Raw genomic sequence first — 23,808 nt, 5'->3', positions numbered from 1 at the left:
TGCGGCAGCCAATTAAAGCTGATCGCCGGACCAAGTGGTTCACATTTTCTGCTGCGGTCAGCTTCGTTCTTCGCTTAATCTTGGCATAGCCGTAGCCTCGACACCGTTGCACAGTATTAGGGTGACAAGAGCGCAGAGTGCTGCGCGGCGCCGGCCGGCATCGAGCACCCGCCGTCCGGCGTTCAACAACCCCGAACCAACGATGCGGCGCCCTGCTCATCAAGCCGCAGGGACTCAAAGAACCGGCCTGTCCTCTTCGGCGCTGCTGCAGCGAGCGCGGCAGCTAGTCACCAAAAAGCCGGCTGCACGGCTTCGGCCTGCGTAATAGAACCAACCTCTACAGCGACGACGCTGCTACTATACTACGGGGCCGTGGCACGCGGAAAGCGCTGTCCCCTCGCATCCCATTCGTCCGCACTGGCAGCCACAGGGGGTCGCTGTCGTCGTTATCGGTGCAAATGCACCGATTGTTGCAACGACCCGGGTGCTCGCGACGGCCTCGTGCGGCGAGGAAGGGAATCAGGTTCACGACCTCACGCGCGCGCGGATTCTGATTTCTCGATGAACGGAGAGCGCGCGATGATCTGGCCTCCGAGCCTTGGCCGGTCGCACGCCCCACGTTGCGCGCCACGAACCTCGGTCGGGTTTGATCTCTCGCCTCCAGGCGAGCCTCCTTCGCTTTTGCGGGAACGGCACGATGACCCCTCCCCCCACCCTCCCTTCTTTCGAACCCAGCGAGCGACGTTCGATGCTCGCCGAATACCTCCCTACGCAACCGTTTCATGAACTCTTGCGCCCTGCGTTTCGATAGGTGGTTGCCAGCTTGCTTGCTATCCTGTTTGCTTCCTTGCCTGCTGAGCGTCGTGGGAGGGGGACATCTTATAACTGTCCCTCTCAACGCGTGCAGCTGAAGTATTCTTCGGCAGTCTTGGAGCCATCACCACTTTTGGGTTACCAGATGCTCTACCACACATAAACTGACAGATCCGACTGCTGCTGTAGTCTTCGACGACCTGGAGAGAACAAGCGTATTCAGCCTGCAATGATCTATTGGGAGCTTGAGGTCTCTTCTTTGGAAACTCGTGAAGCGGGGCGCTTGCGCGTAATCGGCACACTATCTCTTCGATACATCTGCGTCAATGCCACCATGTTAAGCAAGCTAGCTTTCCTATCTTCGTGTCTTTTTTATTCGCGCCACGTTTCCGCTTTAGTGCGCATACGTCTCTCGCGTCTTTCTTTTATTATTTCTTTATGCCGTGCGTTACCTCGAGCGTACGACGCACACTTCCTGCATGCCAGAGTAACTCGCCAACAAGACAAATAGAGATAAATAAGATAGTCCTCGTTGTGAACTGCAAGCAGCGCTCACATATTGCCGGTAAGTGAGTGGTCAGAGGGCTGACGTGTGCCGGTGCATCTTTCGCCAAGTATTATCGCCGATTCGCGCACGATTTAGCGCTTGCGAAAGACCGGTACACGTAATTCACTGCGCCAAATGAAAAAAAAGAGAAATCGGAAAGAACACTTCTTTAGAAAAAAACGAAACAAATGGCGCTAGCACTCAAATCAGATTTCCGTCCTATTCTGAACTGTAGTTCGATATTTTTATGCTTACAAGAAGTGTGTACTTGGCAATGATAGGCTATCTGCGCTTAAATATTCTGCGTATGTATCGTTCTGCGAAGTATGCGAACATGCACGTATTTTGCTTCTGTACAGTGATTGCAAACGCCGACACTCACGGGTGGTGGGTTTGTGTCCTTGATCGCTTAGAAGTAAACATATCTCTGTCTATGTCAGCGGCCCTCGGAAGAGGCGCAGGAATGCGTAGACGAAGAAAGGGAGGGAAATAACGATGCACGATGTACGACTAAAGGCCAAATTGTTTTCGTTTCGCTTCAACCATTCACGCAACCTATAATTAATCACCCATAAATCGCAACACAAAACAAGAAAGGTTGTTCGGAAACATCAGGCGTAGCCAAGATGGAATACTCCGAGGTCAGTTTGTTTCAGTTTGCGAAGTACTAAAGACCATGCCAACATACATGCCCATTACTCGGCTGTGCTGGCAAACAACGTCGAATCGAAGCACTTATATAATTTTATTGTAGATTCATTAGGAAATGAGAAAAAAAGAAGAAGAATTAGAAATAGCACGGACGTCTAACTGTCACTTTGCGTTGGGCATCTGGGCCCGCGTATAGGATAAAACTCTTACTGCAGCATCGTTCGTAAGAACGAATGCCGGCTAATGCCGCCTGAAGCTGGGCGTATTATTGGCGAAGCAGGCCGGCCAATGTCAAAGACCACTTAAGAACGAAAAGCTGCGTCACTTCTGCCCCTAAACTGTCCCGCGGACACGAACATAAGTGGAAGCATGAGGAACGAACAATAAGCGGGTTATATATAAGTTATACAACAACAAGCAAAGTGAGTGGGCGTAAACATAGTTTGAGTGTGGCGCGAGTATGAATCCGCACGGCTCGTACGTGTACCACGGACACACTCCAGTCCCGTTCGAAAGATCAGCCGCAGCTGTTTCCAAGCACTGGAGGTCGAAACGGTCGCGTTTCCGCACTTATCGGGCCGGCAGCGCCGACGTCACCTCCTCCCGACAGTCTTTCACGGGGAGCCCCTCTCGAGACCGACCGTTCCTGGATGACGACAGCAACGACGGGACGAGCTATGCGGGCAACGACGGGAGCCGCAAGAGAAAACTGGACATTGGCTTCCCACTTGACGACGACGAAGACGACGATGCTCGTTCGGGCAAACACAGCATACGCCTATACCGCCCCCAAAACCAACCTCGTTTGCAAGGTGGGCGGCAGCTACCACACGCTTGCCTGCTTCCCAACGACGCGTGTGTCGTCCACGCGAAATGAGCGTTTTTTTTTTCCCCCTTCGTTTTCCTCCGCGGGGGTGCTTCGTCGAGAGAGGGGGCCCACCTCTTCAGCGACGATCAATGCCGCGCTGTGGCACAATCGGCACTCGATTTCTCCTGAGGCCCTCCTGCGGGAATGTTCTCTCCTTGTGTATACCGAAGCACCGACCTCAGCTGCTTGCTTCTTTGATTGGGGGACGGGAAATGTTGGACACGAAACGCCGCCGCGCTCACTACAGACCGCGAGGACAAACACGAAACTCTCGTCGCTTTCTTTGCTTTATTTTCTCTTTCTTTAGTCAGGAGGTAGGGTGGAAGGAGGGATTTCGAACGGTGTGGATTCTGTTAGGAAGCACAGAAAAGATAACCGCGGGGAAGCTGAGATCAGCTTTACAAGAGTCGCGAAGGCAAACTGTGCTTTTGTTTCGGTAAGTACATCGCGAATCCCCCCCATCACAATTATAGGGTGAGTATTGGTCCTACAATGAAAGGGAAAGAAAGAAAGAAAGAAAGAAAGAAAGAAAGATGGATGGATGGATGGATGGATGGACCTAGGTAGGACGTGTGTGAGCTTTCTTTTTTTTTATCTATACATAAATTTGAAGATTCCCAATTACACTTTACATTCATATTACTAATTCTTCTCCATCCAAGTCAGTTGTGGCCGTGCGGTGATCTAGAAATTTTAATGCCACTGGACGAGGAGTCAGGTCAAGCCATTTTATTGCTATCTTCATTTTTAATGAAAAAGGCAACCGATTACATCTGATATAAATTACATATTTCCCTTGCTTGTATCAACCTCCCGTCCCTCTTTTCTTAGTTTCGCGCTAGAACTATGTTAATAAAAAATGGCAACGAAACAACAACCTAACTTGTTGCATCAGATTGCTTCATCTGTCTTGCAAGCGAGTTACTACGTTTCACAAACACTTGCATTCTCCATCTAAACGAACATAGCACATGCCACCCTTGGGATTAACCAGCTATTTAATGTTTACTTTGTGCTTGATTTACCCGTGACGTAATTCTATTGTATTCGCTCCATTCCGTAACCTTTTCGTTCCCACATCACTGTTCAGTGTCCCGCTGTACGCCGACGCATAACAACATTTAACAAAAGAAAGAGCTAGTCACGCTTTTCTTTATTTTACTTTTTTCTCTCTCTCTCTTTTACTACGTAAGCCTTCCTTGTTTCCACGTAGGTTTATTTGCGTCGCTTGCACGTCACGGTTGAACGGTGTCGGCGCCGTAACGTAACACGAGGATCTTTTCCGTTTCACCCCCTTTGACTCGCAGTCGTCGTTTTTCCTCTCCAGTGCTGCCCTTCCGCAAATGACCCGTCACTAGCGGTCGCAGTCCTTCCTGCTCATTGTATGCATAGCGCACGCATCAGATTCTCCCGCGCGCTTATCAAGGTCCGTTCCTGCATGTCCGATGCCTATCGGAGAAGAGCAAATTGCTTTGTTGCCGCGTCGTCGTCCTTGTTTCGATGCGCCCAAGTGACCCGCCCGCAAACGCTGAACGTAAAAAAGTGACCTCTCCCCCACGTAACATTGTTCTTTTCACGGCGTCGCTCTCTCGCTTCCAGTCTTTCTTCTTTCTTATTTCGATCGCGTTCGTAATTATTTCCTATCTCTCACTCTCGCATATCGATGCGTACACTGATACGGTGGTGCACACCCCTCCCCCTCCTCCCTTTCAGCGCTCTCCTTCAATAAATGGTGCGTACAAAAAACTGTATACCTTCCTTCTGGTGAGATGATCTTTCCCCTACTGCCGCTCTTTCGGGTCAGATTATTTTTTCTTTCTTATTGCTCTAGTTATTGTTTTAGTTCGTGTGACGTGTTGATATAGCTCAACTCTCACGTTCTCTTATATTTTCCTCTACATTCCTTCACCTCTCGGCAACTCGTTTCAACGGGTCGCTGGCAGCGAGCGCACACAGCCGCTCGGCCAACTAATCGCAGTCTCTCTCCTCCTTTTTCTTATCACCCTCATCCTTCACCCTCCTCTTCCTTCTATGCTTTTGTCTCTGCAAAGCAGCGCTAGAATTCTTCTCGACTAAGGGACTCGACGCCCGTCCGCAGTGCTCGTACTCTGTGCGTGATGCGATGCACTGCGGTGGGCGCTCCTTTACTCTCTCTCTCTCTCTCTCTCTCTCTCTCTTATTTTTATTAAAGCGAAGCTTCGCTTGCTAACCTTCTCCGACTTTCCCGTTTCGAAAAAAGCCTCTTTCAACAAAAGACAGTACAAACGTATCGAGTCACAATGACGGCACAATAGGATCAGAATGATAATGCATACAAACCACTGAGCATTGTATACACGGCACGTTCTCAAAGAAATATTTGAGTCCTAACCGTGGCTGCAAGCTCGCTGCTGCTGCATTCTTGGCGAATAGCTGGCATGTATGTAGGACAGCACGATCATCTTTACTACCCTTCTATAGTCGTCCCGGCTGCTAGCCTTGCTTTCTGCGGAATTACTCAGTGATAAAACATATTATACCTAAACGCCCTCATTGCAACAAGTATGCACCACCAAGAGCCCAATTCCTTTAGTTAAACAAACCTTCCTAACCTTTCTAGGTCTACATTCCAAACCATTAGGCCACATCCACACGTATGCCACAGTCGTGCCAACGCCGAGAACCTCATTGAGATGACTGAGGCGTGTTGATGATGAGGATGATGATTTACATCCTGCGTCACATACCCACAACGAGGCGTTGGCCAAGAAGCAGTTGGTACACTTAACACAAGTACGAAAAGGCTATTAACGAGGCAACGTACCTACGAGTTGTCTCACGGCACAGCACGGATGCGCGAGAGCACATGCACGCGCGCACGCCGGTTTACATTGCGCCAAAGAGGCAGGAACGACACGGGCTAAGTTATAGCATTTCATTAACCGCTTATGTGCTTGGCGCATTGTAACCCGCACGGCTGCGGCGCCATTAAAATCCCAAATCACTATCATCACCTTCCTTAACCGCTTAGCGAAAGCTTTGCTTTACCTCCCTACCTTTTCCTCTTCGTTTCCCATTTCTTTTCTTTCTTTTTTTTTTTTTGTTCTGTCTGAATTTCAAGCGAGCGAATGTCCCTTTCAGTATATGATGATTGCTAGCCCGCTTCTTTTTCCCTCTGTGCGGTGATTACATATGTTTAGAGGAATAATAATAATAATAATAATAATAATAATAATAATAATAATAATAATAATTACAGGCCATTTCATGATGTTTGAGCGCAACATTCGATTGCCCACTCATGTTTTGTATAAGTCTTCGTTGATCGTGGATGCAGGTGACCTTTCCTAGACTCCACAAAAACGTATGTATGTATGTATGTATGTATGTATGTATGTATGTATGTATGTATGTATGTATGTATGTATGTATGTATGTATGTATGTATGTATGTATGTATGTATGTATGTATGTATGTATGTATGTATGTATGTATGTATGTATGTATGACCCTCCATTCGTCTACTTGTCATGGAAATATCTTTGTTGCCTTTGCCGCTTTTCGTTGTGGTAACCCGTTGACTGCGTGTCCTCGTACATTCAGGGAAAAGAAAAAAAAACATTGTCCTTAGTACGTTGCCTTTAATCATCCTGTCTTACTTGTGTCATTGTGCTAAATTTATTGTTCGTCTTTTATCCCGTTTTCGCATTTCTACCTTATGTGCCTCACACTCTCTTGTCTGTTAATCATTGACAGGCTCTATTGTGCTTGCTCGTTTGTTTGTCCATGCTTCTCGCGTTATCTCCTTACATCATTCAGCTCTCATATAATTTTATTACCTCCGCAGGGCGCGTTCCGCGTGCCTTTCTGTTGGCCGTTCTCGCATCCACCGCTCCTGTATTGCGCGTCGCAGCACGTCTATATTCATTAGTCGAATCATTGATTACTGTGGAGCGACGGCTCGAGCCAACAAAGAAGCAGAGGGTTACTGACGCTGTGCAGTCGACTTTCCCGAACGGTTTCTCGTGTCGAAAAACGCCAGAGCATCGATTTTGTTCTACTTGCACCACCAATTCTTCTTTCTTTTTTTTTTTCGTTAATGAAAATGTTATACTTGAAGTTCGCGCCTTTTTTTTAGTTTTTTGAAAATTCTACGTATTGCCAGACGTTGTGTCACGCTTGGGATCAACTTGCACGCCGGCGTGGTCTTGACCAGATTGGGCGCGCGGTTTTCTCACTCTGGCAGCCATGTTTTCTGTAGTGTTTTCGTGTTGTTGAAAGTAAAGTACTACTAACCACCACGTTGCAGAACGCTCGGCACGCTTACCTGCTAACCGTACACATGAACAATTCGCGTTGTTCGACACCTTGAAGAAAATTACACCGTAAAAGTTATAATTAAAGTAGCGCTAAAGAAAAGAGAAGATAGCAAGAAGGCTACAACACGGAACGCTCGTGTCGTCGCTTTCTTGTTCTCGTCCTGTGTCCTTTTGCAGCTCCTTTATTTGTCATACATAACCAACTCGTCCAGCAGTCTATCCTTCTTAGTTATATTAGTGTAAAAGTATTTTCAATCAGGTACGACATTGCTCAATGGCAGTAATATAATGGATGGATGGATGGATGGATGGATGGATGGATGGATGGATGGATGGATGGATGGATGGATGGATGGATGGATGGATGGATGGATGGATGGATGGATGGATGGATGGACGGATGGACGGATGGACGGATGGACGTGCGGACGGACGGACGGACGGGTAAAGTGATGAGGGAAATGCAGGGAGGTTAAGGGTTAAGCAGACTGAGCATGGAAAAGGGAACCTAGGAAAATGGCACTGCAAAGTGAAAGAAGAAGTTCGCAGTATGTATGGACACACACGCAATAAAGTGTCCATCGTTCGATTCACTACGAGCAGGCATATCAGGTGGTGTATCTTAATCAACGCAGTAGCGCTCTTGCGGCTTTGCGTGTCGCAGACGCACATAGACACATACCCACGATTTTATCTCCTCTAACATGCCGGTCATCTATTTGCCCTAGCTAAAGCTGTCCGAGGAGCAAGCCATTCAACTCTGTAAGTTGGAAAGTAGCAAAGGAGGCGTTTTCAAGGTTTCTTATATGTCACATGTGGTCACAGTTGGCGCTTGGTTGCTAATGTGTGGGCGTTCTACTTAAATCTAACTACTTGGGGAATATTTAGCGTGCATTTACGTGCAACTACACGAGCATTCTTACGTTCCGCCTTCATCGTGGAACGCAGCCACTGCGGCAGGGAGTCGAACTCACGACCTCGCGCTTAGAAGCGAAACGTCACAGTCGCGCAGCCGTGGCGAGGGATGCCAGGATGAAAAGAATATCACTGGCTCTTTTGCATCACCACTTATCCGGCAGCTCCGTTTTCTTGACCAAGTTTGCCGAGTGTTTATTTACTTCGATTTAATGAAGTTTGGTAACTTTCTCAAAATTGCAGACACGAGAGAAGAAGAAGGAGGCAAGGAAAGAAGTTAAATAATCGCAAGAAAACGACAGAACACAGTTGAGTCAAACCTACAGGCTAAGTAGCAGTAAATTAAATTCTGGGGTTTTCGTGCAAAAGCCAAGGCCTTATTATGAGGCACGCCGTAGTGGGCGACTGTGGAAGTAATTCTGACCACCCGAAGTTCTTCAACGTGCAGCCTATACACCGGTCTTTTTTTCACTTCACCCCCATCAAAATGCAGCCACCGCGGCCGGGATTCGATCCCGCGACGTTGTGCTTAGCAGTGCAACACCAAAGCCGCTACGCAACCAGGGCGTAGTGGCAGAGCATCTCCGCAGAGTGGAATTCATGCCGTGTACGCTAGATCACTTTGAACAGTTCACTCCACAGTGAGCGCCAGATACACGTGAGCAGCTTTGCCGATCGACGAAGAAAAAGAAAAGAAAGAAAAAGACGCGGTCAGGCATTACCGCGACACAATAAAACAGACAGTATCTTGCACGTTTTTCTACACAGCACGGTTAAGAACGCGAGCCAAACATCGCCACAGAAAAAATGCACGATAAAATTTGAAGCATTATGCTCGGTAATTAATCGAGAGTATCATTTGCCAAACAGTGCTTCACTAGCCTTTGGCTAAAAGAAATCCATACAAAGGAAGGAAATTTTTTTCATGGCGCGCCACTTATTACGATAAGTGTACCTGATTTAAGCTCTGCCACTGTTGTCAGAACGCTGTCACAAAATAGCAATATCTGTTGTTGTGAAGTCAGGAAAGTGTAAATGTGGTCAATCTATTTCTCATTTTATTTTCTGCTTTTTTTTTTCAAGTCGAATTTGTTTAAACAAAAAAAAAAGATCGACCGTTTAAACACAACAATCTGCTCGATATAATCATTAGGATTCCAATTTATCTTTGCAAAGAAAAATAAGGAAAAGCTTTCAAATCGGATCAGCTAATTCGGTCATGCCTGTGTTGTCCGCGTATTAAATATGCAATTTAATATCTAAGGCTTCCTCTTACTCAACACACTCTCGGAGATTGTTCACCAATTATCTATAGGTTCCTGAGTTTGCAGTACTAATATGCGAAAAAACGGGGACAAAGTGACAAGCATTGACACGTTCATCGCATTTTTTTTTTTTTCGCGCCGTGATACTTCTACCAGTTCGTATAGCTCAAGCAAAAGCTCTGGGCGCACATTCACAAAGCTTTCCGTTCGCAAGTGTTCATTGCCATTGGCCAGCTGCCTTTGCTAATGTATTCCCAGCATTAGGATTGGCTGGAATGTACTCTTACGAACAATTCTATAGCGTAAGAGCTTTTTTGTGAATACGGGCTTTGCTTCCTGAGGACGGCGTAGAACGGTACTCAACGCTTTTAAATAAGCGTCGTCATCCAGCGTTATAGCTGGACATTTCTTTGTAGTGGAAGTGTGCTCGAAAGGGCTGGTTCGTGCATGTAGAAGGAGACGAAACTGCGAAAAAAAGAAGAAGATGGGACGTCTATATTGTCATCCTGTCTACGTTTACATTGAAAAGACGGGTGCTGCTACATCAGGAAGGCGCTCCGTTTACGAAAGCATGCATGCAGCTTAGGGGCCTCAGTTGCAAGTCACTTGGCAGATCATTGCAAAAAATGTGGAGTGAACCATACCTTGCAAAATATGCATGTTCCTAGGACCATAGAGTTTCTCACTATAACACCTAGAGGGAAATCTGGCGCCACCGTCTATATATGGGAGTTTCCTAAGGGGCACTGTGCCGTCATGGGAATGACGGTATATGCATAGAGTTTCTCACTATAACACCTTGAGAAACTCTATGGGTATATGTGTCTGCGAGGCTTGTGTTGGCTTGTGTTGTTAGAAGCTTCGTCTAAAACGTGGATATGGCTACACAAATAACGCGTTCTTAAAGTAATATCTTCATAAAACGTTTCCGTTCACGCATATTACATCTTCCAGTGAAGTTTACTCACCTACAATGCATAACCAAGCGAAGAAAAGTAAGAACAGACGACAAACTGTTCCAAAGCGAGCGATAATCTTGTCGCCTGTCTTCCAACTTTAGTGGCCCTCTGATACTTCTTACGTTTCATATAATTCTACATGCAATAACAAGTTCTCATAGTTAAACAAAGCTTGTTTATATGTAATAATAAAGCTAAAGCAGCTTTTTACGTGTTGTTTTAGTAGAAAATGAACCATTGTCGTAGACGGAACGGTGCTTGCCAAGCGCGTCTTCAAGGTGTCCTAGCTCTCCGAGGACGATGCCAATCCGAAGCCACAATATACCGGCATTCCCATGCATACCACAGCGCAGCAGCACCAGATTTCCCTCTAGGTAATATAATGAGAAACTCTATGCCTGCGCCCGTGTCGTGTGGTTCTTTCTTCGTCTTGTCCCTTTTTTTGCGCAGTTTTTTCTTGGATTTCGTAATGCTATACCAACTAGCCCCTCACCGTACGCTTCTAGGACGCTACCCAGAGCAACGCGTCCGTGATATTAGCGAAGCGTTTCAAGTGTACCAACACGGTGATTCATGCGTCGGTGTGCCTCCTGCATCCATACAATTGCAGTCAGTTACGCTACTTACCGATTGTATGATAGCCTGCAGACCGCAGGAGCCTGTCGTGAATTGGTGTTTCCTTTTTATGTTTTTATGCGCAGATATTCTTTCCTACATATATGGCGCAGTTGAAATGGCAATAAAGACTGACTGTTAGTCAGCGCTGCGTCTGTAGCCTCCCTTTTGTGTCCTTTGCGGTGTTTTATCCCCTTCTTCGTTGTGCTTAAGTTTCAGTTGCTGCGTTCTACTCTAAAGTCCCAATCGTGAACAAAACAAAATTGGCTGAAAGTGTAAAACTTCAATATTCAAGACACAACTTTGCTCGCACATTGGCAATGACGCTAGTTGCGCATTTTGGATCTTGCAGGGTCAGTGCAGGGTCATGTAACGACAGCATCCACGAGAGGTGTGTCCATGTGTGGGAATTCTCTGGCCGAGACCACAGGGATATGGAGCAAATAGAAATCGAAGTATAGAGCGTGCTTGAATTGCCCACATGGACGCTTTCGACCTGCACACTCTCCTAAAGCGCGCTCGCAAGTGTGCGTCTGGTTTGACCGTGGTATACACATTACGATATAAGTAATACATCGTAATATGTAAACATTACCGTTTACAATATTAGCTGGAAAAAACAATGGCACTGCGTCTCGAGTCGAATGCGTGCTCCTCAAGGAGAAAGAACCTACGGCACGAGGAACGAGAGCAGTTGAGGGCGGGAACCCAGGCCCTTGATTGGTCTTAATCACCGTTTGCCGTTCGTGTAGGAATTACGAAGGCGTCCTCAGAGAGGAGACAAACCAAAGAGCTTACACCACGTCTCGCTCTTCTGCAGGTGAAGACGCAATTACGGCCGGTAACCGAACACCGTCCGACGCTGCCTCCCGACCCCCACACCACGGCGTCACGCTATCACGGCATTGTATTCTCAAGCGCGGTGTCTTCACAGGAGCGCCCACGCAAGAGAGAAAAAAGCAGTGTATATATATGACCTCGTTAAGCGAGTCATTACGCCACTCGATTAACCGCATTGCTGACTGCGCGTTCCTCATTGTGCCATTAGCGACGGCGGCCAATCTGTACGCGCAGTGAACGCCGACCCTGGGTGCCCACATCGGACGGGGAGCAGACGACAAAAGGTGGCGACGAGCTCGCGGTGAGGACACAGATCTCGAAGGAAGCGCTGTTGCGCAATCAATCGGCACGTGGCTTGCGTAAAAAACGACGCCTTATCTCGGGAGAGCGCCGCACTCTCCTTATATATATATATATATATAGTTGTGCAAGTGCCGTAGAAGCGCGATTTTACAGGAGTCCTGGCAAATAAAAATGAGGAAGGTATTTCGCAGCCAGGTTGTCCTTGTGATTTGGTTACCCTCCGTGCGTTGATGTCATGTGTCAAGTTCACGTACTACCTAAAATGGAGTACAATTTATCTTACGGATTGCAACTTCATTTAAAAATCGACGCGCAGCTTTCCGCGATACAACGTGACATCGCGCGCGTTCACATGACGCGTTTTGTGCCCGCAGATGGGAGGTGAAAAGTCGTGTCTGGCACAGCGTCACGCACCAGCGTGCCTTGAGACGTGAACTGTCTTTCTTGATGCTTTCTTTATACCGGTACATCATCACCATTCTCCCGTGCAGGGTATCCAACCTGACGCCTGTCGGGCTTACCTTCCTGCCTTGTTTGCTCTCTCTGTCTCTGGGACGTGCACTCTGTGTCTAATGTTTATAAACCACACTGCAGTTGGCGAGGCCTGTCATCGAACACTGTTGCAATCTTGGCGCTCTAAGAGAGCTAGCAACACTGCTCCGAACAATACGTATGGTTTGGAGAATCGATCGAGCGTAAGCGCGCACTATCCGCTCTTTCTGTCACTATAGTTGTTTTTTTTTTCATTTTCCTGTATTTCTCGAGCTACAAAAATCAAGTCATATAGCAAGCACCAACTTGCCCAAGAGGAAGTTGTTTAGAAGCGGCATTTTTACGTGGTGTTCGGCATGCTGCCCCAAGACAGGTCCGGTCACTTGCGCAGTAGCGTAACAACCTTTTGCAAAGACTGAACGTGCCCCGATGACGATGCCTGTGGGGCTGCCTTGGTAAGTTTAACTCTGTTCTCTCAACACTACAAGCTGCAACTGAATACTACAAACAACGCCACATTAAACTACTTGCGGTATTCTAGCAATGAACAGGTTGTATATAGAAAAAAGAAACATAAATTGCGTTTATTGCTTAGTGAGTAGACAAGAAAAAAGAATGTGCCATTGTAAACATTTTGATGCTTTCTGTCCATTTGCACTGTTTGCAAAATACTCGGCGCTTACAGACAAACCAGCAGCGGCGTCTTCTTTGTTTATTTTTTTTCAAACTTGTCCTTACTTTACTGAGGGAAGACGAATCTGCAAAGTGCTTCGTTTACAACGAAATGTTCCTTTCACACCTTAGTTTAGACTTGACTACTTTTCAGGGCGCACTCCGCTTCACAAGCAGCGAGATAGGTGCTATCGAACAATACACAAACATAACTCGCGCTCCTTCACTCGAAAACCTTACACAACAGAAACCACAGACCAAAGACGGATGTCTCGTAAACAAAGTCATTGAGTTAAAAGCAGTCGCCACTTTCTTCTTGTCTTTTCCTCTGAGCACGTATACTTCGACAGAGACGCTCCAAGAACAAACTGTAATCCATCAACAACGCCGCCTATGTCTATAGTATAAGCAGCGCACTTTCTTTCAAGCAGCTTTACTCACAATCTAGATTTCGAGCTCGAATTTACTAGCATCCACGCAGTAGCGGCAAGCAGTGTTCAAGACGCTAGGTTCGTCAAACCAAGCCCACGAACGATGTGCGCAAGCCAGAAATAAAAAATAAAAATAAAAAAATAATAAGAAACAAAAAGTCAAAATCGTGATAAGTGTCTCTTTGGCTCGGCAAACCGAATGAGACGAACACCTGGTGCGGACTTATTGGTAGGAAAGGTCCAGCGATACAGTACGACAAAGATAAAGATCGCAAAGGGATCGAGGTCACGAACAATACGAAGGAACAGAACCACAACGACGACAGCAACAAAAGCAAAGAAAATTGAATTTCGAATGCCTCAAGACAGCGCGCACCTTGTCAATAGCACCTGCTCGTCCCGGGAGTCCTTATACGATAGAAAAGAAATATATACATACATATGTGTGTGAAACGAGACGAAACGAAAGAAGGGGCGCGGCAGAAGAAAACGACCAGTCTTTTCTTCGGGAAGGTAATGCTCCCCCAACCTTTTTCGTTCTCCCGCCCATTCTTTTTCCCGATCTTCAAATTGGAACGTTCGAACGGGTGGGAGACGATCCAGCGAACCAAAACGTAGTTTGTCGGCGCCGCCTGGCTGGAAGGAGCGCATTGATCTTAAGTGAATCGCTCGAACGCTGCCGCGTCTTTACTAAAGCGACGTCTTCGTCTCTCGGCTGGCCTTTCGTGTTTTCGTCGCATAACAACGCCGCGGCGAGCAAGCTTGGCGATCGAGAAATAAGGCACGTTCTTCGCGTTACCAAAAAAAAAAAAGAAAAAGCGTCTGTTTATGATTAGCCTGATCGACCTTTCTCGCCCTCTTCCGTAGGTGGGTATTTTTTTTTCTTTTTCTCGGTCTCTCTCTCGACAGAGTTGCTAAACAAACTTTCTCAAACATTTTTTTTATTATCATTCGTGACAATCTCTGATAAACTCGGCAAACAATATAGCGACAGTCGGAAGGAAAGCACTTCTTCAACGGGGCTGGGCGGGGTGTTCGATATATCGAATACGAATCGACTACTTGTTCTGCTGCTATGGGATTCAAGAATTTCATGCGCACCACATCCGCAGGGAACGATGACACTCGTTCCCACTTCTCCCCCACTTGGGCAGCGTCGCCTCCACAATCGTAGACGACTCGGACTAGAGATGTCTTTGAACACTGAGTTCAACCACAGCTCGCCAAACTTTTATTGTAATGACAGACCCTACTTAAGTGCTCGCGTAAAGACGTCAGTAAGAGAGTATTGATTACGTATTAGCGGCTCCTTTTTCCTCCAGCGACGAGAAAAACGTGAAACACGAGAGAGAGAGAGAGAGAGAGAGAGAGAGAGAGGAAAGGGGAAAGGCAGGGAGGTTAACCAGAGGGGAAGGTCCGGTTTGCTACCCTACGCTGGGGAAAGAGGTGAAACACGAAAGTTTTCCATGTTGTTGGGGCCTAAACTCATGGCTCATACCCACGAGGGTAATCGGGCGCACTGGAGGGAGAAAAAGTGCACACAATAAAGACAAAAAAATTCTTCACCTTGGTTGCTTTCGGACGTACGTTTGTGGTCTAAAATGCGATACTGTCGCGATAATTGGATGCCTCTTGTATGCTGGCTACTTCAGATGCCCGTTGTTCAGCCTACGTATTCACAAAAACATAGCCAGCCCCCAGCCAAACATTTTAGATATAAAAAAACTTCAGCATGTGTTATTTGTGTATGATCATTCTCTGCAGCAGAAAGGAACCGCTGCCGCGCATGGTTATCTATTGAGCACAATGGTGGACCGGTGAAATTGTGGAAGTATAAGCCTCCTTTTTCCAATCAGAAGAGGTCACCGCGCGGTTTGAAAGAAGCGCCCCGACAACGCGGCGAAAATACTTCGCCGGGGTTACGTTCCACGTGATTAGTGCCTTACAGCCACGTAACACAAATACAATGGCGTGAGTGAGTGAATCATTTGGATGAAATGGAAAATGTTGGCAACTATTGTGCCGCCGGCTACTCCACAAACGATAAATTGTTCGAAGATCAAAGGATGATAACATGAGGTGATATAAAAAAAAATCATTCCGGAAATAATGCACATTTCGTGAACGTGCTTAAACACTCAATATCGAGAAGTTGTAAAAGAACGGTTCATCCTTCACTTTCTGCAATGAAACACAAGTCAATCAATTGAGTCAATCTAATAACACAAAATAAATAAACATATAAGAATTTAATAGTATTACATAGCTACAATATCACTTTCAGTAACGAAAATTATTACAATTTTAAAACTGACCGTTGTAATGACGCGTAATACACGCTCTATAATCCACTAGTACTTGCTGCTGCTGCCTGCTTCTCCGCACTGCAAGTGAGGAATGTAAGCACTACAGAGGCGCGATAATAGAGAGGAGTTGTTCCCCGAGATCACGCCGCTTTACGACGCTTACGAGCCATGCCGCATCGTCTGAGCATGCGTGAGCGCGCGTCCGCGAGCGTACGTGTGGTCTAGTCTTCAGGCGCCCGTTCCTGCGGCGAGCGTCGGCGGCGTAACTAAGGGAAAGATGAAATAGCGAACGCGGAGCGGGATATGAAAGACGTGAGCCGCGAACGGCGGAGACCAATGCGAGCGGCCCCTTCGGTGACGTGCGCGCTGGAAGCTGATGTCATGCGCAACCGCCCAACCGTTCGTTTTGCACTATCGCCTGCTCGGGTCAGCTCTCGCTCGCACTTGTTTGGTTTGCTTGGTTTCGTCAAGTTCGCGCTTGCATCGATTGTCGTGGTTTTGGAATGTTTTGTAATCTGATTATATGCGCGACTCGAATTGTTAAAAAAAAAATTATGGGGTTTTTACGTGCCAAAACCACTTTCTGATTATGAGGCACGCCGTAGTGGAGGACTCCGGAAATTTCGACCACCTGGGGTTCTTTAACGTGCACCTAAATCTAAGTACACGGGTGTTTTCGCATTTCGCCCCCGCGACTCGAATTGTGTAGTACTTCCTGGAAGCCACGCGGCACCAGCGATTACGCTCGAACCTTCGACGAGTCATGTATAAAAGCCGATGCGCTTGACCCGCGGATCAGATTTTCTACGACCGCCGGCTCTGCTACGTGTCTCGTTCAAATTCATTGCCTCAATATATCGCGGAATGAGAGCACGTATAGTGTAACACTCAAGTTTTGCATTGGGGAGTTACGTAACAGTCGGTGAATTTTTTTCATTCTAGCATTTTTGTATACATCTCAATCTTTTTTTTTTTTACTTCCCCAAAACTTCTCTATCTACCTTGTACCACTACCTATGCGTGTAACGGATCCGGTGGTATCAATCTGCTCTCTGCTTTTTTGTCTACCAATACTCTAAACGTCTCTTGCTTATCTTGACTGCTGACCGGTTGATGTATCTGTCCACCTTAAATCCAAGCGCTTCTCGAAGGTGTGCGTTACCTACGGGGCTCACTGGGTCAATACCCTCGCATTACATTAGGATTTGCTGACTGGTCTCCGGATTTTCGCTGCGGCATACACATGCCTCATTTTGATGCAATATTTGCTCCGGTATGTTTTTTTGCTCTAAGGCAACCAGCTCGAGCCTCAAATAGCAAGATACTGCACTTTGTGTTGTCGTACAGATTTTCTCTTCTAATTTATTTCTTCCCATTTTTGTAAATCTGCGTGGTCTTTCTTGTTCCCATTCTTTGCATCCAATTCGCTATCTGTTTCTCTCACTTTCCTTTTGATGACTCCTGCTTGTTTACTTATACTTTCAATTACCCTGTACTTGGTTGCCAACTTTCTTCACTTCTTCCTCCATTCTGTAACGTACGCTTTTCACGTACAGGTATACATACGCACTTTGGCCTCCCATATCGTTTGATCCATATTGCCGAGTCTTTCTTCAAAACCAATTTTGCTCTGCGCTTCTCTGACTTCAAAAGACGCCCAACCCAGGTCACCCTGCACTGCCACATTCGTGATTCTTTTTCCGTGGGCTCCCAAAACCAACCGGCCTACCGAAGTTTGGTCAACTTCCCAACGCCGACAAGATATCGAATTTTAAGCGCATAATGGCATTTGCATACGTTAGCGGTGGCACCATCACTGCTTTCCAGATTCCACACACCACTTTATAGTAATTGCGGCGAATGTTAGGCCGTGTGGCGCGCACATGGCCAAAGCTACGGCGGGACATTGTTGCTAAACGGAGTGTATTATAGGTGGCGCCGCGGCACAGATAGAACGGTGTGCGCCGTAGTGTCATTACCCGACCCCTACGAGGGGGCGCAGCTGCGGCGCTGCGAGCGATCTTCGTAAAGAAGAAACAATGGAGACAGAAAAAAAAAATAGAGAGAGGACACGAAGAGACCCGCTAGGGAAGTCAAGTTCGCTGCTGAATGAGCGCGTTGCGGTACCGCGCTAGCAATTCGGGAGCTCGTCATCTGCGGCTTGCCCTCCATAATGATGGATTCAATGTCAGCCCGCGGACACGAGGGGTACTGAATGTGAGGCGCCGACACGCTACCGCGAGTAGCAAACGGGAATAAAATATATAAACAGGTAGCGAGGTCGCACGTCGTCTTCTACGCGCGACGTCAACGGAGCGAGCCGCGCCGCAGTCAAGGTGAAACGATGAATGCGAAGGGTATACACGGCTTTCGGTTGTGTGTGCGCTAACGCGCGAGGCTTCGACGCCGCGAGAGTGGGCGGGTCTGTGTGTCGGAGAAGCGTAAATGGACAAAGGGCCCCGGCTTACTCAACGCCTTCCCTTTTGTTCGCCGCAGGAGAGAAGTACAGATAGTACACGCCCCTTAGTACAATCTATACATCGCGCTTCTGCAGTTTAGACCCCATGAATGAGCTTAGCACTCGGCGTTTTGTCCTCTTCCAACTTTTGTTCCTGTAGACATCTCCGCATTCCTGCGAATTGCCATGGTTTACTCACCTGAGTCCTCATTCACAAGAACGTTTTTTACGCAGATGCCAGCCGGTGGAATACGTGTGTGTGTGTCTGTGTGTCTTGTGACGATGGCGTAACAGAAAGGACAGACACTACAAATGAAGTTTTGAACTTACAGCTGCTGTCGTAGTAAAAGAAAACAGAGAAAGAAGCAACATAAGCTCCCTAGCTTCTTAATGTTTCCGCACGCTTTTAACATCTCCCGAGTGTACATTCCGTTTACTTTCTATAAAAATAAAGCAGACGTTGTTCAGCAATAGCGCTTTCTATTTGCATACGTTTATACATATACCAACTTATCTAACTTCTTACTGTGCTCCTGTCTCCAGATATGCAGAGGTGTTCTTGCGTTTGTTCCGATATTAGACGTAACAAAGACTACCTACGGAATAAGGATCGCGTAAGCCGCTTATAGAACAGCGCGCAACTCCCATTACAAAAACCTCTGGAGTCTGTTGCCTCTCCGACGCAGTTCATGCTACTGAATGAAATGTCAAGCGTGCCCGGGACATTTATCGAACGCGTGTACGCCTATTACAGGCGCACACGCAGCAACACAAATTTACAACTTCTTTTTTTTTCAATTCTCGCGCTGCCTTCGAAATATTGCTGTAATGCTCAAGCAGTCGAGTGTATCCTCACGTTGGTAATGTCAGCGCGCCTTTCGATTACCCGCTTTCTAACGAAGCAACTAATTAACGGCTTAAGCACGGCTATCCGAAGCACCGGGCCCGGCACGCCTGCGTGTCCACTGCAGGTTCCTTCACGAGCTAGTTAAAGAGAGGCTTTTAATTTGAAGCGCCATTGATTAAACATTCAGTGCCTGGTTCCTCCGTGATGTGCAAACAGCGACCGACTAATGAAACGGTGGTTTATTTACGAGCTAATTTACCACTGCGATCGACGCTCGCTGGGGAGGTGTACATTCTATGTGACAGCTCGGTACAGAGTACCAGTGCTTCGAGATAATACTCGCAGCAACACAAATTTACAACTTCTTTCTTTTTTCATTTTTAATTCTCACACTGAACAACGACGCAGAGGAAGCCGATAATCCGTGCACTTTCCAGCTGGTATGAATAAAGAATAAGTGTTCGTTATTTGTTATCGCATGCATTTTGTGGCTGTTGATTTTTATGTGGCGGCAAGAGTGCGAAAACGCATTTTAGAGCCGTCAATTCTAAGGGTTCATGACAATTAAGCAAACTATATGTACAAAAAAAAGAAAAATGAAAGTGCCTGAGGACAATTAAAATAATTATCTTTAAACACGCACGCGGATACACCCGAGAACTATAGTTAACTTGTGATTACCTAACAGCAAGCGAACCTAACCTATGTGGCGCGTTCGCACCACTTGCCCAAAGCAGCTTCCTGCAAAGCGCGCTTTTCTGTGCGCCACTAGAGCCACACCAGACAGCCCACTCTCTGCCAACGGCGCCTGCAAGTGCCGACAGGTGTTGTTCGCACATGGAGGTGTCAAATTCTCTGGACAATCGTTAAGCGTAGTAACGTTGTGTGTGTCGACGATAGAATTTAGCGCCAACTACGTCGTCTTTTACTTCTGTCTTTACTTTCACACAATAAATAAACACTACGTCGTCGAGTGTGCAACTGTGAACTTGCGTCTTTACTGGCACAGTAGCTCGGTGATCCATCATCGGCGTTTACAACGGCAACCGCCTCTCTGAAAGCGCTAGTGGGTTTTCTTCTTTCCCCCTCCCCCCATTTTTTCGTCCTCCATGTGGAACGTAGTGCGGCGGAGTATATCACGTCTGAACAGGCAGGGCAAGACAACAAACATAAAGAAAAAAAAGGTGGGCAATACACATTGCAGAGGCTGCAGCGTCGAGCAGACGAGCGCGGCGCGAGCGGCAGCGGCGAACGCCAACAACCGCCGCAGCAACCGCAGACGCCGCCACACCTGTCGGGCCGGGGGGAAGCTAACCACAAAAACCCCGGCGGGCAGCCCGCGCAATATTCTGGCCGGGCTCCAAGCCGAAAGGGAACGTGCCGAATGAAGACCTCTGCAACCGCTGCGATAGCCGCGGGCAACAACTGACAGCGGGGGCTGGAACCGAGAGACGTCTTCTTCTCCTTACGACATGGCATTCTCGGGGCTCGCGCTAATTAAGATTCGCGCATTGTGTTCCTCGCCAACGTCGTCGGGGAGGGAGAAGAGAAAGAAGAGGCGACAAAACGGGGATTCCCGGCGGCAGTACTCCGTTTCGCTCAGAGCACGAACCCCGAGCCTCGCGCACACGAGCACACACACACATACGCTGGGAAACAATCGAGCTGCGTGGCCGCTGCTGATGAGGGGGGAAAGAAGGGCCAGCAAGCGGGAGCGCTGGAGGCAGCCCTCCCCGAGCTCGAGTGCCCAGAAATCAATACCTCGGCCTGTTTCGCACGTATGGCCAGGTACAAGCCCGGCTGGAAAGAAGCACGCGCACGCCACGGACAACGTTTGCAAGAAAAACCAGAGGTCAGTTCGCGCAAAAGGAGTTTTCCTTCGCGGGCGTGCGCCGGTTTAAGACGCGTCGGAAGAATGGACGGCATCTCAGTACAACAAGTCGGCGGGCGCGGCAGCGGCGATGCGACAACCCCGTTGTTGCGACCCAGCACAATTTGCAAACAGACGGCCTACAACGTTTTTCCGATGCCCACGCCCCACTTGTTATCCCGCCCATTTTAACGTGCCGCTTTAGGGAAGGGCTGCCGCTGAGAAAGCAGTCGCATCTGCGAAGTACACACGCGGGCAGCGCTGCACGCGACTCTTCCCGTGGTTACGTTGATTCGACGAGCCTTGTAAAACCGACCGCCTTTGGGCCACGGTTCGTGCAACGACTTCATCGACTTCGCACGTCTGGCGCAAGGCTCCCCTCTCCTTTCCCGCGGTCATTCCTCAAAGGAGGGCAGCAGCGCTAGGTAACTGGATTGGTACATCAATTCCCATAGACCGCAACTTGAGAAAGAGATAGCTCAGACATCGACACATCGCTTGAAAAAGAGCGCAAACACTGCAGAGCATGCAATGCAGAGGTAAGCATAGGGACGACAGGGCCTTTAAGGCCTGACAATACGGCCAGCAAAGGCAGCAGCAGTAACAGCAAACAGCGGCAAGCGGGTACCGTGCAGCAGAAGAGCCTGCGAGCAGCGGCGACCGAGTCGCCGGAGCCCTCACCGTGTCGCGAAGACGTTGCCACGGCGACCGGATCAGTCGCTCGCTGGTCCGCTGTGGCGCGTTGCTGTCCTGCACGGCCAGAAGCGAGTTGACAGCGGCGGGCTGCGCTACCGCAGCTCACGCGGAGGAGGTTGCATCGCCAGCCGACCACGGCGTCGTTGCTGAGCCCGCCATTCTGCCGCTGATGCGCGATGCGAGACGTTGTCGAGCGGCGGCGGCGACGACGGTGGGAGACCGCCGCCGGCTTTGAGCTGCGCGACATCTGGAGGAGCCGAAGACAGGCCAACGGCCCGCGCCTAGGGCGCGAACCCGCGAGGGGGCGTCAGGCGTCCGAACGCTTCGCGAGAGCGTCTTGTGGAGCCATGTGGTTGCCTCAATGCTGCTCCCACGAGTTCCACGCAGTGCGTTGTGAGGGTAATGTGAATACAACGACTCAGCTCCGGCCATCCGTTGGTCTTGGCAGGCTAAACGCAAATCTGATATGCTAAGCCGCACTGCTTAATTAAGATCGTGACTAGGTATTTGAGATTCGAGCTTCATTCGCCATTGAGGCCGCTACAGGCGTCGATCGCTCATATTCGAAAAATTCCGGTCCGTGTGAACAAAATTATCTTTGTTATAGTGGTGTGTTCATTCCGGCTTTCGGGAGGCCATGAATGACAAACGGGCACTTCTAATGAAGTTTAGCGATGCCTACGATGGGAAGCCACAAAGAACATGGCACTGGAAGAGGCAGATGATACAATGTGTAAATATTTTGAAGTGGAAACGAACTGCCTGTGAAGCAAACTCACGGAGAAGTTATTAGCAAATACCCGTTAATTCATAATGATCAGAAGGAAGCGTAGAACGTGATTTCTATACACCACAGGTGTCGTAGATACTACCAGTCTTCCCAAGGATAAGATGTTTGGAACAATCACGGGAGGTCGGTGACTGAAGCACAGGACATGAAACAAGGCAGGCGTTGACGTCGAGGCTGAATTCTCAGCTTTTTACTTTGACACTCTGGTACTGTCGGTATATGCCAGCCTTCCTCTCGTTACAGGACGTCCGTGACCTCAAATCGTCACCGCTGGCAGCATAGGCGCCGACTACGGAATGGGGGGGAGGCTCCAGGGCCCGAGCCCCCTCCGGAGCTTTCCGAGCGGGGGAGGGCTGAGCCCCTTCCCCCTATCTTACGTGTCATTGCCTGAGTTTTCTCACCCAGATCATTTGAGGTTTCTTTTTACTTGCCTCAACCTTCTCACTTAAAATGTTATTGTGTCTAATAGCTTACTGCATTATTGTTGGCACGGACGTGCACGGATTTTAATTAATACTTTAATTTAATTCTGCAAATCCTGACAGTAAGACAGCAATCGCATTAGAAGTACCAGTAGCAGCTGCCTCACCCGTATTTTATCACTTTAACATTGTTTTAAATTTACACTGTAAGCACCATGCGCATACACAACATAATTAAATATATACACAGGGCAAAGCTTATTATATTCTTACACAGAAGGAGGTAGCCAATTAACAATTATTACTAAATATATGGATAGCTTATGCCTAGAGAATGAATATGTTGCTGTATGTTCACCTCGCTTTAAAATGCTTTGCGTGCTTTTTGACCCTGCAAAAAACCTGTATACTTTAGCGACCCCTTCGGTAGAGTATTTTATCAACGGCGTGTGAAAGGCACGTGAATGAAATGTGTCTCAGTATTGCTTCTCTTTCAAGTAAGCAAAGCTAACGATTCATTAAAGACGACACTTCTAATCATTTGCAGCATTTATTAGTGAGGGAAGCATGCAAATATATACAAATATGTAAATGTAAGCATGTATGTAAGCATGCAAATATATACAGGTTGTCCCTAATTGTGGGGTTTTACATGCCAAAACCACTTTCCGATTATGAGGCACGCCGTAATGGAGGACTCCGGACCACCTGGGGTTCTTTAACGTGCACCTAAATCTAAGTACACGGGT

General features: G+C 47.8%; 1 protein-coding gene across 3 annotated transcripts in view; it reads right to left on the bottom strand.

Annotated features, from left to right (window-relative positions):
- Nep3 (M13 family metallopeptidase neprilysin 3) overlaps positions 1 to 22,065 on the bottom strand; it is a 146,331-nt gene extending 124,266 nt beyond the window's left edge. For all 3 annotated transcript variants that reach the window (XM_050169639.3, XM_055064912.2, XM_050169641.3), the window contains exon 1: positions 21,833 to 22,065. The gene's annotated coding sequence lies outside the window, so the exon portion shown is untranslated. The remainder of the gene's footprint in view (positions 1 to 21,832) is intronic.
- Between the last annotated feature and the right edge of the window lie 1,743 nt (positions 22,066 to 23,808).

This window comes from Dermacentor andersoni, chromosome 3 (assembly GCF_023375885.2).
Source record: "Dermacentor andersoni chromosome 3, qqDerAnde1_hic_scaffold, whole genome shotgun sequence".
Taxonomy (NCBI): domain Eukaryota; kingdom Metazoa; phylum Arthropoda; class Arachnida; order Ixodida; family Ixodidae; genus Dermacentor; species Dermacentor andersoni.
Note: the sequence above shows the minus strand (reverse complement) of the source record. Positions and strands in the feature narration are given on the sequence as shown.